Source organism: Entelurus aequoreus, linkage group LG02 (assembly GCF_033978785.1).
Source record: "Entelurus aequoreus isolate RoL-2023_Sb linkage group LG02, RoL_Eaeq_v1.1, whole genome shotgun sequence".
NCBI classification, from domain to species: domain Eukaryota; kingdom Metazoa; phylum Chordata; class Actinopteri; order Syngnathiformes; family Syngnathidae; genus Entelurus; species Entelurus aequoreus.
The window spans coordinates 56,511,346-56,531,511 of NC_084732.1; the positions used below are offsets into that span (position 1 = coordinate 56,511,346).

At 41.5% G+C, this 20,166-nt stretch overlaps 1 protein-coding gene and 1 pseudogene across 6 annotated transcripts in view; one reads left to right on the forward strand and one right to left on the reverse strand.

Moving 5' to 3' along the window:
* LOC133635993 (serine/threonine-protein kinase BRSK2-like) overlaps positions 1-20,166 on the forward strand; it is a 198,491-nt gene that overhangs the window by 52,690 nt on the left and 125,635 nt on the right. The window lies entirely within an intron of this gene.
* Positions 1-20,166, reverse strand: part of LOC133665233 (uncharacterized) — a 57,610-nt pseudogene that overhangs the window by 27,411 nt on the left and 10,033 nt on the right.

A 20,166-nucleotide genomic window follows, 5' to 3' on the forward strand; every position in this document is an offset into this window, starting at 1 on the left:
ATACCACCTTAACATTTGACAACCAAACAATTAAACAAGGAGACTCTGTAAAGAATCTGGGTATTATCTTCGACCCAACTCTCTCGTTTGAGTCACACATTAAGAGTGTTACTAAAACGGCCTTCTTTCATCTCCGTAATATCGCTAAAATTCGTTCCATTTTGTCCACAAGCGATGCTGAGATCATTATTCATGCGTTCGTTACATCTCGTCTCGATTACTGTAACGTTTTATTTTCGGGCCTCCCTATGTCTAGCATTAAAAGATTACAGTTGGTACAAAATGCGGCTGCTAGACTTTTGACAAAAACAAGAAAGTTTGAACATATTACGCCTATACTGGCTCACTTGCACTGGCTTCCTGTGCACCTAAGATGCGACTTTAAGGTTTTACTACTTACGTATAAAATACTACACGGTCAAGCTCCTGCCTATCTTGCCGATTGTATTGTACCATATGTCCCGGCAAGAAATCTGCGTTCAAAGAACTCCGGCTTATTAGTGATTCCCAGAGCCCAAAAAAAGTCTGCGGGCTATAGAGCGTTTTCTATTCGGGCTCCAATACTATGGAATGCCCTCCCGGTAAAAGTTAGAGATGCTACCTCAGTAGAAGCATTTAAGTCTCATCTTAAAACTCATTTGTATACTCTAGCCTTTAAATAGACTCCCTTTTTAGACCAGTTGATCTGCCGTTTCTTTTCTTTTCTTTTCTACTCTGCTCCGGGGTGGACCGCTAGCCTGTCCATCAGATGGGGACATCTCTACGCTGCTGACCCGTCTCCGCTCGGGATGGTTCCCGCTGGCCCCACCATGGACTGGACTTTCGCTGATGTGTTGGACTTTCACAATATTATGTCAGACCCACGCGACACCGAGGATGTCGTTGTGGCTTGTACAGCCCTTTGAGACACCTGTGATTTAGGGCTATATAAATAAACATTGATTGATTGATGATTGATATTACGAAGAAAACTGCGGATCTGTAGATATCTAAATAAGTGTTGTTTGGGGAGTGAATATGTATCTCAGAGTTGCTGGAAAGAGGCTAAAATGTTGTTAATGTGTACATCTTTGATGCTGTTGATCCCCAGACTTGACCATCTTAAAATGGCACTGTTGACAAAAGAGGGAGGGAAAGCATGGTTAGCAGTGATGGGTGCAAGACTAGAAATAGTCTGTAAACCAAAATAGCGCTTGAACTGAACCCAAATTCCTAATGAGATTTTTATGATATGATTTTTAAATGTTTTTAGAGGGCTTTATGGGCGCAATTGATGACTCCCATCATCTCTATTGTTAGCCACCTCGTACATGTGTATATTACATATTAGAATGCATAAAAAAGACATACACATCTAACATAGGGATTGTAAATGACAGTTATTTCAAAATTAGTGTAGTTGCCCTTTAAGGCAGTGTTCAGACTTGTGGTTCTGTACTTTGATCGGCACTAAAAAATAATTTAAAAAAAATAAGATTAGTCAAGCATGTCATTGGGCAAAACCGTCTTCCATGGAGCTCCAAAGTGAGGGTGATTGTTAGCTTGTAGTTCTTCCATCAATCAGTTATTATCAAATCAAATCAAATCAAATCAAATCAACTTTATTTATATAGCACATTTAAAATTTACCACAGGGGTAGCCAAAGTGCTGTACAATGGGCAGGTTAAAAGATAATACACCAATAGTGCTCTTTCTCCCCAAGATTTTTGATTCTGTTGTCCATTCCAGTCTTCTGAAGGTCTAAAACTTTGTCCCACTTACAATAGGCGTCTTTTATCCACATAATGACCAGTGTTGGGACTACTGTAACGCCGTTACTTTCGGCTGTAAATAGTAATCTAACGCGTTATTTTTTATAATCAGTAACTCAGTTACCGTTACTACATGATGCATTACTGCGTTATTTTACGTTATTTTTTATGTAGTATCGGCTAGAAACTGAGAAGATCTGAGTGTGTTTTATTGGAGCGCTGCGGAAGAGGCGACAAGAAAGAGGCGCGCCGCGCGCTGTCTGTGTGTATGTGTGTGTGTGGAAGAGGCCGTGTCTGTGTTTACCAACAAGACATGGCGAAGCCCGAAGCCGATTTTCTTAACATGGAGATATTCCCACTACTTTTCTTTTGTCAACCACAAAAAAAAGAACATTTTAGTTAAATGTAAGTTGTGTCTTGGTTCAAAGATCCTATCCTAGCAATTCAAATCTGCTGAAACAGCTACAAAAGCAACATGCTTCGACGAAGCTAGTAAAGAGAGACACACTTCACCTCCTAAGCCACAGCAGCTGGATTTTAACGAGGCACTGCGCACTGAAGGTACACACAATCTGTCAATTCTCTTATATACTGTTGCTCTTTCATTCTAGAGCAGTGGTCCCCAACCTTTTTGTAGCTGCGGACTGGTCAACGCTTGAAAATTTGTCCCACGGACCGAGGGGGGTTATGGTATTTTATTTTATTTTTTTTGTCATAAAGAAATACAATCATGTGTGCTTACGGACTGTATCCCTGCAGACTGTATTGATTTATATTGATATATAATGTATATATTGTGTTTTTTATGTTGATTTAATAAAAAATAAAAAATTTCTTGTGCGGCCGCGGCCCGGTACCAATCGGTCCACGGACCAGTACCGGGGCCGCGGCCCGGTGGTTGGGGACCACTGTTCTAGAGTGTTTGATTATCACATCACTCTAAATGTATAGACTATAACGTTCACAAACATAAAGAGGGATGCTAGTGGGCCAGGCCAATCTTTCCTTATCTCTAAACTAAAACTGAGGAAATGTGTAGAGTGTTCTGGGCTTCAGACAATGATTTTATTTCAGAATTCCTTGAGAGAAAAAAACGCCTGGTTAGGCTTTGTGTATGTAGTGTGTGCCTTCCTTGGTTTACAGCTATGTTGTTATTATGCTGTTTGTTACTTATTTATGTTATGTTGCAGCTCTTTAAAATAGTTTTGTCAATTTGTTCTGGCCTGAAAGAAATTGGCCCTTTGAAACATATCTTTGTCTTTGTGTGTTGTATGTAGACCACATTGCTTAGCAGAGTTCAGTGATGCAAATGCATGTCAAGTTGATCAACAGATTGTATTATTCTCCAGTGCAATAACAGTACTGAAATGAAGGCTAAAAGGGCATTAAAGGGGGCCTTAAAAAAATAAATGTATATATATATATATATATACAACTAAATAGTTACTTTTCACAGTAACACATTACTTTTTGGTGTAAGTAACTGAGTTACTTTTGAAATAAAGTAACTAGTAACTGTAACTAGTTACTGGTTTTCAGTAACTAACCCAACACTGATAATGACACAATACAACTTTTTCACGTTGTAATCGCAGTGTACCTCTGCGCAAAAGTCACATTGGAATTGCAATATAAGCAAACAATACACAATAGCAAAAATGATATGTGTAACAGATAGACATAGTTGTAACGTTCACAAATAATGTTAAGATCAGTGAAGGTTAATTGTCCACAACACGACAACAGTGCAGCATAACTAAGTGTTGTTCATTAGGTGAAAATACATGTATTTTTTTGGATTGCAATATATATGATATTAATCAAACTGCAAAGTAATTTTTCCTCAATATTGGCAACCCTAATTAGGAGAACTAATTAATGAGTTTAACGGACACATTACCGCTCTGTGCTGAGGGGTTTCAAAACCCTGTAACTTTCTCTCCCTTACTTTCTTCTCCACAGCAGTCAGTGCAGTGGTAGTGTAATGTAGAGCAATGGAGGCTTAACTCCATTCTACCAGCAGGACCAACACACACACACACACACACACACACTCTCACACACACACACACACACACACACAAACACACTGCATGTCGGCAATCACTGTAAACCCCCCTTAACCCCTTTAAAAAAAAAATAATTACACTGCGGATGAACTCGTGCTCCACTTTTTCATGCACTTTGGGGAATCCCTTTGTGTCTGCAGGAAACGTGCACCATAATATAGCACACAAAAGCAAGATGAAGGATTCATCTCTTGTATGTAGTACCATCATATTAACCAATGTATGTATGTCCCACTTTTTTTTTACCTGTCAGAAGAATCTTTGCTATAATGATAAAAAAAATCGATTCCTGACATGCATTTTTGTTGGATGAAATGTGAGCGGCTGCTTGCTGAGAGCTCTGATTGCGGCTTGAAGCCTGCAGAGGTTTTCTTCTGCCCACAGAGAATCACAGTTCAGCCCTTCAGCACGCTCAGCATCATCACATGTTCCACACTGACACACAAAGGCAGAATAGCGACACGGTCATTATTTATCGGAGCTATTAGAGTGCAACGTTTGGGTTTGGAAATGCACTCTGCAATACTAAAATCCTCAATCTTCTCACGAGACAACAAACTAAAGATGATGATCAGATTAAAAACAAGAATCCAAAATAACGTTCCAACAAAAAAGGAACAAGGCTGGTAGGAATACAAAGAACAAGGTTATAAACAAGGCATAGACACATAGGTAGAGGATCAATTAGGCATCTTCCTGCTGCAGCTCCTGCGGTTAAGAACATCACTAATTGAAAAGCAGCTACAGATTTGTCTCCTTGCTCCTCCTTGCACCACAAGTTAATGAATTTGTAGAGGAAATACAACAACAAGAAATGGGGGAACAAATACCAAATAAAAGAGAACATAACGAACGTGACACCTTTCAGATGGCATATTTAAGACATATCAAATATCTAAAAAAGTCATTTATAAATTGAGCATTACAGTCATCCCTTGCGGCTTCACTCTATCGCAGATAGATTATTTTTGTTTTTTAGGCATAGTCTACATATTTCTGGCTTAAATTAAGTATTTTCAAGTATCAAATGGCTCAATATTGCAGTAGTATTGGCCACTAATTGAAACAGAACCGAAACAGAGCCTACAACTTTATTACTACATTGGATTAAAGAATGTCACGAGGGAGGTGCTGGACATTGAGTCCGAGTGGACCATGTTCCGCACCTCTATTGTCGAGGCGGCTGATTGGTAGTTGGTGCCTGTCGTGGCGGTAATCCTGGAACCCGTTGGTGGACACCGGCGGTGAGGGATGCGGTCAAGCTGAAGAAGGAGTCCTATCGGGTTCTTTTGGCTCATAGGACTCCAGAGGCAGCGGACAGGTACCGACAGGCCAAGCGGTGTGCGGCTTCAGCGGTCGCGGAGGCAAAAACTCAGACATGGGAGGAGTTCGGGGAAGCCATGGAAAACGACTTCCGGACGGCTTCGAAGCGATTCTGGAACACCATCCGCCGCCTAAGGAAGGGGAAGCAGTGCACTGTCAACACCGTGTATGGTGAGGATGGTCTTCTGCTGACCTCGAATGCGGATGTTGTGGATCGGTGGAGGGAATACTTTGAAGACCTCCTCAATCCCACCAACACGTCTTCCTACGAGGGAGCAGTGCCTGGGGAATCTGTGGTGGGCTCTCTTATTTCTGGGGCTGAGGTTGCTGAGGTAGTTAAAAAGCTCCTCGGTGGCAAGGCCCCGGGGGTAGATGAGATCCGCCCGGAGTTCCTTAAGGCTCTGGATGCTGTGGGGCTGTCTTGGTTATCAAGACTCTGCAGCATCGCGTGGACATCGGGGGCGGTACCTCTGGATTGGCAGACGGGGGTGGTGGTTCCTCTCTTTAAGAAGGGGAACCGGAGGGTGTGTTCTAACTATCGTGGGATCACACTCCTCAGCCTTCCCGGTAAGGCCTATTCAGGTGTACTGGAGAGGAGGCTACACCGGATAGTCGAACCTCGGATTCAGGAGGAACAGTGTGGTTTTTGTCCTGGTCGTGGAACTGGACAAAAACCAGTTGTACCAATCGGTCCAACTGCAAACTATACTCTCGGCAGGGTCCTTGAGGGTGCATGGGAGTTTGCCCAACCAGTCTACATGTGCTTTGTGGACTTGGAGAAGGCATTCGACCGTGTCCCTCGGGAAGTCCTGTGGGTAGTGCTTAGAGAGTATGGGGTATCGGACTGTCTGATTGGGGCGGTCCGCTCCCTGTATGATCAGTGTCAGAGCTTGGTCCGCATTGCCGGCAGTAAGTCGGACACGTTTCCAGTGAGGGTTGGACTCCGCCAAGGCTGCCCTTTGTCACCGATTCTGTTTATAACTTTTATGGACAGAATTTCTAGGCGCAGTCAGGGCGTTGAGGGTATCTGGTTTGGTGGCTGCAGGATTAGGTCTCTGCTTTTTGCAGATGATGTGGTCCTGATGACTTCATCTGGCCAGGATCTTCAGCTCTCACTGGATCGGTTCGCAGCTGAGTGTGAAGCAACTGGGATGAGAATCAGCACCTCCAAGTCCGAGTCCATTTTTCTCACCCGGAAAAGGGTGGAGTGCCATCTCCGGGTTGCGGAGGAGACCATGCCCCAAGTGGAGGAGTTCAAGTACCTCGGAGTCTTGTTCACGAGTGGGGGAAGAGTGGATCGTGAGATCGACAGGCGAATCTGTGCGGCGTCTTCAGTAATGCGGACGCTGTATCGATCCGTTGTGGTGAAGAAGGAGCTGAGCCGGAAGGCAAAGCTCTCAAATTACCGGTCGATCTACGTTCCCATCCTCACCTATGGTCATGGGCTTTGGGTTATGACCGAAAGGACAAGATCATGAGTACAAGCGGCCGAAATGAGTTTCCTCCGCCGGGTGGCTGGGCTCTCCCTTAGAGATAGGGTGAGAAGCTCTGCCATCCGGAGGGAGCTCAAAGTAAAGCCGCTGCTCCGCCACATCGAGAGGAGCCATCTGGTCAGGATGCCACCCGAACGCCTCCCGAGGGAGGTGTTTAGGGCACATCTGACCGGTAGGAGGCCATGGGGAAGACCCAGGACACGTTGGGAAGACTATGTCTCCCGGCTGGCCTGGGAACGCCTCGGGATCCCCCGGGAAGAGCTGGACGAAGTGGCTGGGGAGAGGGAAGTCTGGGCTTCCCTGCTTAGGCTGCTGCCCCCGCGACCTGACCTCGGATAAGTGGAAGAAGATGGATGGATGGATGGATGGATTAAAGAATTGTAGAGGTGTAGGTGTTATTTGATGTAGAAAGGGCTCTCATAATGTTAAAAATTGCATTTAGAAGGTTCTATATGCTCTTGCTATACAACTATTCCATTTATGATTAATAATTCCTTCTTTGTAGAAATGCATTCACCACCATCAAGCTCAGAACCACTTAAACAGTAAAATAATAATTACTGTATAAGCATCTGTGGAAGTTGCCCTCCCGTGGGTTCCCCTGATCACGACAGATCCTCTTGTAAGCCTGGTAGTCAGGTTTGACAATTGTTTTATTTCGCTCACACACAGCAACAGCACCCTGCTCTGCGACTTTCCAGTCTCTCTAGCGTGTCTGTCCAGTGTGTGTGTGTCCATGCGTCTGTTCACCAGTAACTCCAACTCCCAACAACGTGTCTCTGTCCGGCTGCTGCTAATAAAGGCGACAGGTGATTAGATAACAAGCCCCAGCTGGGCAATCTAATCACCTGTCAGCTGTGTTTCAAAGCTGGCCCTGGCACACCCCCTCCGCGGCAGGCCCGCAGGCCACGCCCCCCTCCACAGCATCAAATTAAAATACACAAGCCAAGTGAAACAGCCTGCTCCAAAGTTTTTTATATAAAATCATTATTCATTCTTCTTTTCAAAATAACAGTGCAATACTTTTTCATAACTTGGTCACTACTGCCTAGTTTCTCTTGTTATATTCGTATTTGACTGTTATATTTTTATTCTCATCGTTGCTTTTTATTTTTATTGTTATTGTAATATTTTTCTATTTTGTTTCCATTTATAACCCCATTATTTACTTTTTACTTTTTAAATTCAATCACAATTGTGTACACTGCTGCTGGAATTTTAATTTTCCTGAGGGAACTCTCCTGAAGGAATCAATAAAGTACTATCTATCTATCTATCTATCTATCTATCTATCTATCTATCTATCTATCTATCTATCTATCTATCTATCTATCTATCTATCTATCTATCTATCTATCTGTCTATCTATCTATCTATCTATCTATCTATCTATCTATCTATCTATCTATCTATCTATCTATCTATCTATGTACTGTATGTCATATCAAAGTACTAGTCCAGTCAGTGTTGACAGCATCGGTTACTCAACAACCGATATTTTGGGATAAAATACAATCATGGTAATTTGTTGGACTTTTCAGGTGTGTGGAAGCTTATTTCAGTCTTTTGTTGCTTTAGTAGAGAAGGGCAAATTGAATTGAGTTTTTCTTTGTGGAGCCTTACATTCCCGCCTTGATGCAGACCCAAGGCCCTACTGTAATTTTTGTGTCAGCAGAGCATCACATAGTTTTTCAAGGGAGGAGAGGCAGCATTGTGAAATGTTTTGTGCACCCGACGAATGTGAGTCAGGAAAATAAGATTATCAAAGCTGAGTATGTTATATTTAGAGAGAATGTTACAACAGTGTTTTAATGTCTTGGGGTTTGTTTGTCATATATTTTCAGTGCTTGTCCATACAATGTTCTAATTGGATTTAAGGTGGTTTGATTTGCCTGAGTCCAGCATGAGATAGAATATCCAATGTGAGAGTGAATCATAGCATGTAGATATGTTTTAGCAGCTTCAGTGTCATGACCTGTCTGTCCCGGTTTTGTTGTTGTTCTACTTAGTTTTAGTGTATATTTACAAATGTTGGTATGTTGCCAGCACCCCTAGTCTCCCTTTGTTTACATTCTTGTTGTTATTAGTGTCCGAGCTCACGCACCTTTCTGTTAATTGATTTGTTTCGACACCTGCCATTACCACTAATAACTCCCCTAAATTTGTCCAGTTCACCCTGTCTTCCTCGAACGTCCAATGTTCCGTTTCTGGTTTGTGGTTTTGTTTATTACTTTTATTATGTTCCTTGTTAGATTTGTCCTACGTTATTTATACTATTAGTCTATTTTGCTATACTGAGTAAGCATTGAATTTCCTGAGCGCTTTTCTCAGCGGCGCGGGTCCTTTTCCTATTTTTGCCGATTTGGAACAAACACTTACTTTGTCGCCATAATGTGACCCCCAACGTTGAAATCAAGAGAAAGTTTCGATTTGCAAAACATTGAAATTATTACTGTATGTCGCAGTTTATGAGCCATCTTTTTAAAAAGTTTTTCAAGCTTACATTACAGTTGAGTGATCCCTAAATATTTATTTTCTCAATAGTTTTACCAATATGTTTTGGTGCACTATTATAGTGCATTATTTATTAAAATACATGACTACCGTTTTCCCTGTACAGTTGGCCCAAGTGGGACTTCCGTTTCCGGGTAGAGGGTTCACACTGCCAACAACACGGCAGATAATCTTGGAGCTACTGTATCTTCACCGCGACAGTCAGGTTGAGCAACTTTTGGTAAAACAACTTTTTGATGCACATCATCTTCCACACCTGCCTCGTCTATAACACATCTATCTCCACACTGGTGAGCCTTTGGTACAAGCAATGTAAAAAGGCGAGACAAAAGACGTTACAGGACATTAAATGGCAGTAGTGTATAGCAGAGCCGTGTATGAAGAAAGTGTTGCCAACCCCGTTTCAGGCAATCTTGTCAATGACTCGTCAAAAATCAGCAGAGCTCCATGTTTGCTATCAACTTTGAACTGATGCTACGTGTTTGCGGCTCTTCCTCACCAGTTTTTCAACTTGTATAAATGTCCTATTTATACAGTGGCTGCTCCACTCAGGAGAATTATGGAAAGCTTTGACATCGCTCTCTCCACAACCCGGAAAGAAGACACGTATGGGAAGGGAAGGTTCGCTGTCAATACTGCAGCCCCCACGCACGACACAACGTCTGCATTTTGTTCAGGACAGAACACACTGAAGCTAATATAAATAATAACGGAAGAAATGAAGAAATTAAAAAGATGGTTTGACAAAAACAGACTATCCTTGACAATCAGTAAAACTAAAATAATGCTATTTGGTAACAGGAGAAGAGAAAGTCAAACACAAACACAAATAGACGGAGTTGACATTGAAAGAGTAAAAGAAACCAAATACATGATAAAATGAACCGGAAATATCATATACAAAATATACAACATAAAGTGGCAAGAAATACGTCAGTAATGAATTAAGCAAAATAAGTTTTGGACCAAAAATCACTTGACAATTTTCTACTGCTCACTAGTGTTACCATATTGGAGTTATTGTGCAGAAATATGAGGAAAAGTCATAATTTATTCTCGATTGTTGGTCCAAAGCTAATGAAGATTTTAGCAAAATGAGGGTAATAAGTTATTTTCTTGGTCATTTTGTGTATTTTTTTATGTTTAATGTGCCATTGGGTGCGTGTTAGAGAGCCTGCTGTTAATGCTGCATGAATGTAGCTGCTAAGTGCGTTAGTTACGGCTCCAAAATTATACTTTGAAGTAGGGCTGGGCGATATATCGATATACTCGATATATCGCGGGTTTGTCTCTGTGCGATATAGAAAATTACTATATCGTGATATTCGAGTATAGGTTCTCCCGCAGTTGCTTTTAGCTGCAGGCATTACACTACAGACTTTTTTCACTCTTTCTAGTCTCTCCTTCTCACAGAGACTTTAACAAGCGCACCTTCTTACATATGTCACATACGTACACGCCCTCGCTGAGCAGAGAGGTAGCAGCATGGCCAAAGTTAGCTGTGGTGCGAGTGGTAATACGAGAGAAAGAAGGTGCGAATCTGGTAACAAATGAAGGAAGAATTAATTCCTACGAAAAACAGCAGGGGGTCCATCGTCTGGCGGTGGTTTGGCTTCAAGTGGGAATATGTCGAACAGACAACTGTAATTTGTCAAGTGTGGGGCGAAAACGTTGCTACAAAAAGTAGCATTACTGCTAATATGTAGCATCATTTGAAAAGTCACCCGCTAGAGAGTGAAGAGTGCTTGAAACTCTGCACGTCAACATCTCCGTTCGGTGCCACACCAACAAAATGCAGAGGCAACCATTTACACATCAACACCGTATGAAAAAAATAGTAAACAACAGAAGGAGATAACGTCCGCCGGAACCTACCACATAGCGAAGGACATACACAATTTGATTTCCTATTATACAGCTCATTTTTATTTGACAGTTATTGAAATATCTTGTGTGACATCATGCACAGAAGTGCATTTTATTTCTTTTAAACTATTGTAGTAGCGTTCTGTACAAAAAGTGCACTTTAATTTAGTGTTGTTTTGATTTGTCATCTTGAGGACATCATGCACAAAAGTGCACTAATAGCTTGTTTTAAAATGTCTCTGACAATCTTGCACATTCTGTTTTGAAATGACATGAATGTTTGTGCCACTGCTAAATAACTGTTTAATAAATACAGCTTTGGTCAATTGACTTAGTTGTGATTTCCCTCTCTGCATGAAAGTTTAAAATGAGCATATATTAATGCAGTATGAAGAAGAATGTTTTAATGTAGACACATAGAATCATCATACTGCTGTGATTATATGCATCAAGTGTTCATTCAAGGCTAAGGCAAAATATCGAGATATATAATGTGTATCGCGATATGGCCTAAAAATAAAAAGGCCATATCGCCCAGCCCTACTTTGAAGAAATAAAAGTATATTTTATTGTAAGTTTATGAGCTGGAGTATATTTGCAACTATATGTATTATTTTGGTTTATTTTGTCAGAAAAACTAACGTCAAAACGACAGCAATTGCATGCTTCTGGACCAGTGTTGGGTTAGTTAATGAAAACCAGTAACTAGTTATAGTTACTAGTTACTTTATTTCAAAAGTAACTCAGTTACTAACTCAGTTACTTACACCAAAAAGTAATGCGTTACTGTGAAAAGTAACTGTTAATTCTTTTTCATTTTTTATTTTTTAAGGCTTCCATTAATGCCCTTTTAGCCTTCATTTCAGTACTGTTATTGCACTGGAGAATAATACAATCTGTTTGATGCCCGCTATCCTGCTAATTAGCTGCCTGAAAGCGGGTGACTCCACTGTAGAAATAGCCTGCATGTCTTCTAGCACATACGCTGCAATGGCTCTATCAATGTTGTCCTGGCTAGCAGTCCCTCTGTTAAAATCCTTAGGTGGTGGTGGTGGTGGTGGTGGAGGTGGAAGTGGAGGTGAAGTGGCATCGGAGTCTGTGTCTCTCTTTACTAGCTTCGTTGAAGCATGTTGCTTTTGTAGCTGTTTCAGCAGATTTTAATTGCTGTTTTGGGCAGTACATAGGATCTTTGATCCAAGACACAACTTACATTTAACTAAAATTTTCTTTTCTTTGAGCTCGACAACAGAAAAGTAGTGAGAATATCTCCATGTTAAGAAACTCAGCTTCGGCTCCGCCATGATGTCTTGTTAGTAAACACAGACATGCCCCCCGGGCCCCACACACACACTCACACACACAGTGCGCCTCTTCTCTCCCTTGTGACAAAGGAAGAATCAGAAGGACGACAGTTCTCAGTTTCTAGCCGATACTATATAAAATATAACGTAAAGTAACGCATCATGTAGTAACGGTAACTGAGTTACTGAATATAAAAAATAACGCGTTAGACTACTAGTTACCGCCGAAAATAATGGCGTTACAGTAACAAGTTACTTTGTAACGCCTTAGTCCCAACACTGTTCTGGACAGAGCCTGTTTAGTTGGCCATACTCTCTCTATACACATATCTGGACTACGGTGTGTTGTCTTCGCCAGAAAGTAGTCTTTGCCATTAAGTTGAATGTGGCAGTATTTTCTTTTGTTGAGCCCTACAAAGTGTTTGAACTGTAATTATCTATTACACACTGGCTGTTTGATTCAGTTTTGATTACCACATTTGGGGGGGGGGGGGGGGTGTTGAAATCACTATGTAAAATATAAATGTTGATCTTTCGGGTTAAGTTGGTTCTTTCCTTCTTTCTTTTAAAAAAATGTGTACTGCTTACGGCACAGGGGTGAGACCAGACAAGCTCTGCTTCTTCTCACTCCTTTTGAATGGTTGATCACTTGAGCAAAATCTGTACTTGAGCATTTTTGACATGTTCCCAATAAATAAATAAATAGCATAATTATGGCAAATCCAATGTTTAAATTAATGTACAAACAAATTAGCATTGAGCTAACTCATTTTGCAAAGTAGATCCTTACTGTGCTTTTCAGTACCTTCTTCTTGTTGCCCCAAAAAATGTTAATATTACATAAAGTCACTCAGGCTGAGCCTGAGTTTGCAACCAGAAGTGATGTCGCATGCAACAAAAGTATCGATATATGGTCTCAGGTAGTACGGAAGGACTTCGCTTGGCATCTATAAAAGTACTGAATTCTGTATCCATCCCCACCTCTATGTACTGTAGAACACACTCAAGGCTATTATATTGGGTGAAACGAGTGTAAAAGTAGGTGTTTTTTCATGTTAATAGAGCACTAGTTATGTTATAAATCATACTTATAAGGCCGTAAACTATTTTAATGCTATAACTAAAAAAGATATTTGATTTATAAAATAGTAATCCTACTTCACGGAAATTAGTTCACCAGGCGTAACCAATTGACCGTGATAAATGAGGGACGACTGTACTCAATGTTAGACGCAAATAATCAAGCCACTCTGCTACTCTTATCGAATTGCCCTGGATAATTTGGTTGCAACTTCATCTACAGTACATGTTTTCCATATATGAAGAGTACTGTGTCATTCATATCTCTACCTTTTGGCAAACTGTGGGGAGATTATTAATGGATGTACAAAATAAAAATGGGTTCATTGTATGTTGTTGGTTTATTTATCATGCTTTGTACCTGCATAGCTTCCCCCTTCCTTTTTGTGCACTTCCCTGCTGCACCATATTTAGGTAGTTTTGGACATTATGGCTCAATTCAGGTTTTCCCTCCACCCCCACCCCTCTTCTACTTGATCCTACCCCTTGGCTCTATCATCTAGTTATCAAGTCTCGCTACGTCATCAACCCTCGCTCTTTGCCAGGAGTGACGTAAGGTAGATGCGCCAAATGTTTGTTTACTAACGTTTGTACTTTCAAGACATTTAGAAGACAATGTATTTGGCGAAAAATGCATGTCCTGGCACGTCAGCTTTCGATATGTAAATTGTGTTTCATTGTATTTGTGTTTGAAGCCAATATTTACGTGCAGTAGCAAAGGTTTGAAGTCTGACTAAACCACCAGTGTCGGTTTTATGAAAATCATTTATTGCGCTTAATACTCACATTTATATGTTTTTCTGGGTTTCTGTTCTGCCATCTTTCTCCTCGCACTCGAAGGTGGTACTTCGCCCTTCCTTCCTACCTGGAAGATCATTTGAACGCCTCTTTATTGACGTGAACGCGCAAAACTAAGGGGGGAGCAAAAACAACGGGCGGAGGAGGGGTATTCGAATAGAGCCTAACTATGTCTTAACTGCAAGCTGTCTCCCGTTTCCGCATCTTGGCGTCACCACTACCGTTACCATGTGAACCGAACTTGACACCTTCTCTAATATGTCATATATATATGCTATCAATTAGCATTAGTAATTTTACATGGCGATTTCAACACCTCCAAATTTGGTAATCACATCTACAACTAAGATGCACGTTACAATCATAGACAGCTAGTGTGTAATACGTACTTACAGTACAAACACTTTGTAGGACTTTGTAGACTGACAAGTTACCGTATTTTTCGGACTATCAATCAATCAATCAATGTTTATTTATATAGCCCTAAATCACAAGTGTCTCAAAGGGCTGTACAAGCCACAACGACATCCTCGGTACAGAGCCCACATACGGGCAAGGAAAAACTCACCCCAGTGGGACGTCGGTGAATGACTATGAGAAACCTTGGAGAGGACCGCATATGTGGGTAACCCCCCCCCTCTAGGGGAGACCGAAAGCAATGGATGTCGAGTGGGTCTGACATAACATTGTGAAAGTCCAGTCCACAGTGGATCCAACACATCAGCTGGAGTCCAGTCCACAGCGGGGCCAACAGGAAACCATCCCGAGCGGAGACGGGTCAGCACCGCAAAGATGTCCCCAACCGATGCACGGGCTAGTGGTCCACCCGGGGTCCCGACTCTGGACAGCCAGCACTTCATCCATGGCCACCGGACCTATGCAACTCCCCCTCGCAAGGGACAGGGGAGAAGAGGAGAGAAGAAAAGAAACGGCAGATCAACTGGTCTAAAAAAAGGGGGGTCTATTTAAAGGCTAGATTATACAAATGAGTTTTAAGATGGGACTTAAATGCTTCTACTGAGGTAGCATCTCTAACTGTTACCGGGAGGGCATTCCAGAGTACTGGAGCCCGAATAGAAAACGCTCTATAGCCCGCAGACTTTTTTTTGGCTCTGGGAATCCCTAATAAGCCGGAGTTCTTTGAACGCAGATTTCTTGTCGGGACATATGGTACAATACAATCGGCGAGATAGGCTGGAGCTAAACCGTGTAGTATTTTATACGTAAGTAGTAAAACCTTAAAGTCGCATCTTAAGTGCACAGGAAGCCAGTGCAGGTGAGCCAGTATAGGCGTAATATGATCAAACTTTCTTGTTTTTGTCAAAAGCCTTGCAGCCGCATTTTGTACCAACTGTAATCTTTTAATGCTAGACATAGGGAGACCCGAAAATAATACGTTACAGTAATCGAGACGAGACGTAACGAACGCATGAATAATGATCTCAGCGTCGCTAGTGGACAAGATGGAACGAATTTTAGCGATATTACGGAGATGAAAGAAGGCCGTTTTAGTAACACTCTTAATGTGTGACTCAAATGAGAGAGTTGGGTCGAAGATAATACCCAGATTATTTACCGAGTCGCCTTGTTTGGTTGTCAAATGTTAAGGTGGTATTATTAAATAGATGTTGGTGTCTAGCAGGACCGATAATCAGCATTTCCGTTTTCTTAGCGTTGAGTTGCAAAAAGTTAGCGGACATCCATTGTTTAATTTCATTAAGACACGCCTCCAGCTGACTACAATCCGGCGTGTTGGTCAGCTTTAGGGGCATGTAGAGTTGAGTGTCATCAGCATAACAGTGAAAGCTAACACCGTATTTGCGTATGATGTCACCCAGCGGCAGCATGTAAATACCAAAAAGTGCAGGGCCAAGAACCGAACCCTGGGGAACTCCGCACGTTACCTTGACATAGTCCGAGGTCACATTGTTATGGGAGACGCACTGCATCCTGTCAGTAAGATAAGAGTTAAACCAAGACAAGGCTAAGTCTGACATACCAATACGTGTTTTGATATGCTCTAATAAAATATTATAACCACTAAGTCAACGTTTTTTTCATAGTTTGGCCGTGGGTGCGACGTATACTCCGGAGTGACTTACGTGTGAAATCATTAACACATTACCGTAAAATATAAAATAATATTACTTATCTCATTCGCGTGAGCGACGAAGAAAATGTCCGCAATCGTCACACACCAGTGACGTGCAGTCACTGGAGGCAGGTGAGGCAGGGCCTCACGTGCCATCATGGAAAGAAAAAAAATGTAAAAAGAAAAAAAAAAAATTAAATTGTTATATGTATCCAGTGATTATACTATAAAGTTATTTTCCATTGAACTTCACCAGTTTTAGATTACTTGTATTCAAAATCGCTGAATTTTCACATTTGCCGTTCAAATACTGAGAAGAGAGTGCGGTGAGGCACGTCACTGCGTTGTGCCTCAACATGGATTGCGGACTCGGCTAACTGCTGGCCTGCTGTGCAGTGAGACCGTATTGCTATATGAACTATATTATACATTTCCATAGTTTAGTTAGCTGAGGTATATAATGTACAGTGTATTTTGTCAACAACTGTATGTGTGTAACGTATTTCTTGTGCTGAGCGATCATAAAACGGCTGCAAAAGACGCACTGGCTGAGGCTCGCAGTAATCCCGCCTCCTAGTGGTAGAGAATGCACTCCCGCCGTAGAATGCACCCCCTGACGGGAGTGTTATATCAACTAAAGCCCACACTTAAACTTTCAACGGGCAAGATTGAATCTATTTAAAAAAGTTATTTCATAAGAAGCCAAAAAGTGCAAAAACAATAATGTTCGTGTTGGAGGAGTTGTGAATGACTGCAGGGCCACAACATTAGGTACACCTGCAGACTGCAGCACGGATTTCATATTTAATTCATTCACAACTCCTCCAACACGAACATTATTGTTTTTGCACTTTTTGGCTTCTTATTAGATAACTTTTGTAACCTATTTTTATGGGCTATCCTCTTTGTGATGTTAAGTTCCTGTTATACGCTGTTACACAGTATATGCCTTGAGCTCTTATTTTGAAGGCGCTAAGAGCGGAAGTGATGACACGTTGGAGTGGAGCGGAGGTTTTTGAAAGAAGGTAAATAAAGTGGTCCTCATGTAGTTTCGTACTGTTGCAGCCTTCATCCGCCTTCAGTGCCGTTGTGACATGCAGTGTCATCCTCCGCCACTTCCACCGTTGAGGTCTTTGAAATGCTATTTAACCCATAGCTGGGACCCTGACAGGTACTACCACCCCGGGTCAGAGTGGACCTGGGAGCAATGATGACTGAGGGGTAACTCCACCATCCCCAAAACTCCAGAACTCCCAAACTGAAGCCTCATCACCGGATGCAGTTTTGAGTCATACCCAGGACATCCTCTCTGCCAAGGACCGTGTGGTGGCTGCAGGCGCATCAGTCTCCCCACGCTAAAAGACGTCACGCGCAAGCGTCCTCCCGAATGGGAACCCATCCATTCTGAGGACAGTCATACTCGACTACGAGTGACTGCCGATGATATGATGATGACAGTATAGGCGACATTTATAAACCCTCGGGTACACTTTTTTTAAATAGATTCAATCTTGCACGTGGAAAGTTTAAGTGTGGGCTTCAGTTGATATAACACTCCCGTCAGGGGGTGCATTCTACGGCGGGGGTGCATTAATCCAGCACAACAGTGGCGCATGACTTCATTTATAAGTAAAGGGAAGACCATAATAACGGTTTTTTTATTAAATGTGCTTTTTTGTGTGCTACAGTTTGTATGTGTAAAGTTAAAGTTAAGTTAAAGTACCAACGATTGTCACACACACACTAGGTGTAATGAAATTTGTCCTCTGCATTTGACCCATCCCCTTGTTCACCCCCTGGGAGGTGAGGGGAGCAGTGGGCAGCAGCGGCGCCGCGCCCGGGAATCATTTTTGGTGATTTAACCCCCAATTCCAACCCTTGATGCTGAGTGCCAAGCAGGGAAGAATGCTGGTATGAGCTTTTAACATTAACCCGTTAACTGCTGCCAATTAAATGGTGAATAAGATACTCTTTAGGGTTCATATGTTTGTAAAGCTGACTGTGATGAAGTCAGTGCCTCACCAGCCATGAACCTCACCGCACGTCACTGTCACACACACATCAGCAATCGTCACTCACACGCCAACCAATAAGAATTCGGCGGGGGCGGGTCATGGCAGAAGTGCATTGTGGGTCCTGGGATGCTAACTGCTATATGCTATACGCTACTGCCGGAGCTATTAAAATGGATCACATCAACATTGGCGGTAACTTATAAAAACTGAGAAGGACTGAACTAAAATGGCACCGAAAAGAAAATCATATACTGCAGATTACAAGCTGGTCGTAGTGAAATATGCAGTAGAGAACAGCAATCGAGCAGCAGAAAGAAAGGACGCTAGCGGGGCGCATACCAGAGGCGACACCTAGGAAGAAGATTTAATCTGATTTAGCGATTTACCAGATTGTTTGGTAAACGTATAGCATGTTCTATATGTTATAGTTATTTGAATGACTCTTACCATAATATGTTACGTTAACATACCAGGCACGTTCTCAGTTGGTTATTTATGCGTCATATGGCGTACACTTATTCAGCCTGTTGTTCACTATTCTTTATTTATTTTAAATTGCCTTTCAAATGTCTATTCTTGGTTGTTGGATTTTTTTTAATAAAATTCCCCAAAAAATGCGACTTATACTCCAGTGCGATGTATATATGTTTTTTTCCTTCTTTAGTGTGCATTTTCGGCCGGTGCGACGTATACTCCGGAGCGACTTATAGTCCGAAAAATACGGTACTTACTTATTGCCTTAAATGTCATCAAACAGACTAGCCTACATGAATATCAAATGTAATGAAATACTGCACATTTTTGTTTCAATATTATGTATTTTGGCTTAACACCATGAACTTGGTACCTATGGTATATTGGGACTGAGAGAAAACAGGACCAAATTCCTTATACAGTAAATGATAACGTGCATCTTCCATTAGTGTTTCTCTGTGATTTGAACACATTTTTATGAAAAAGTTTCAAGTATCAAACTGCAACCATACATATTCTGTTAAAGTTTAAAATGGTATTGTTATTGTAGCTGATATCGGGATTTGCTTGAATTTGTTACACAAATACTTACCTTTACCGTTACTGGAGGACTTTTTGTCATGCCCCATAATCCATACAATCCTAAATGAACAGTCTAAATAATTGTGTCATGACTCTTGCACATTTTTCATACTACTCTAAGCTTGCGGTGCTTTTTCTGTTGTTTTTTTTGTCCAATAATCACCCGCTTTTGATCAGCTCAACACTTTCAGAGAATTTAAGACACTGCGGTTTGGAACTAGATTATAGAAAAATAAACTGTATACTGCTCAGTCGATTAATTTTTTTCTGTTAGAACTTTTCTTAATTTTGAGTAAACAATGGTTCTCTCATTCACTTCCCATTCACTTCTCGGTGAAACAAGCGATTCCATTGGCTCATTTTGAGTGACGTCACCACACTTTCCCTGACCTAACCCTATTAACTGTGCCTACAATATGTCACTGCGATCAGCGTCTACAACGGCCTGTGAGCATTATTATATTTTAAAATTATTATGTTATATTTTCTATTGATACTAAATGGTCACAGATCCGGAATGGGCTGTCACATGTTCTAAATTCCATTTGGTGATGGTGATCTAAATTGAATGTGTTTTACTGTGCTTAACGTGTGCGTGTGTGTGCCACCGCCTCAAAGCTGTAAACCTAGAGGAAACACTAGCCAATAGAGAAAATTAAATAGCATAGATTTATTATCGATTTAATATAGTTCATATGTGGTAAATGATCATGTCAGTCGTTAACCGTTTGGCTGCTTAAAACAAGTTTTGACATGGGTGGAGGAGCCGACCATGTGTGTGTTCATAGTAGTGCGCCTCCTGTCCTG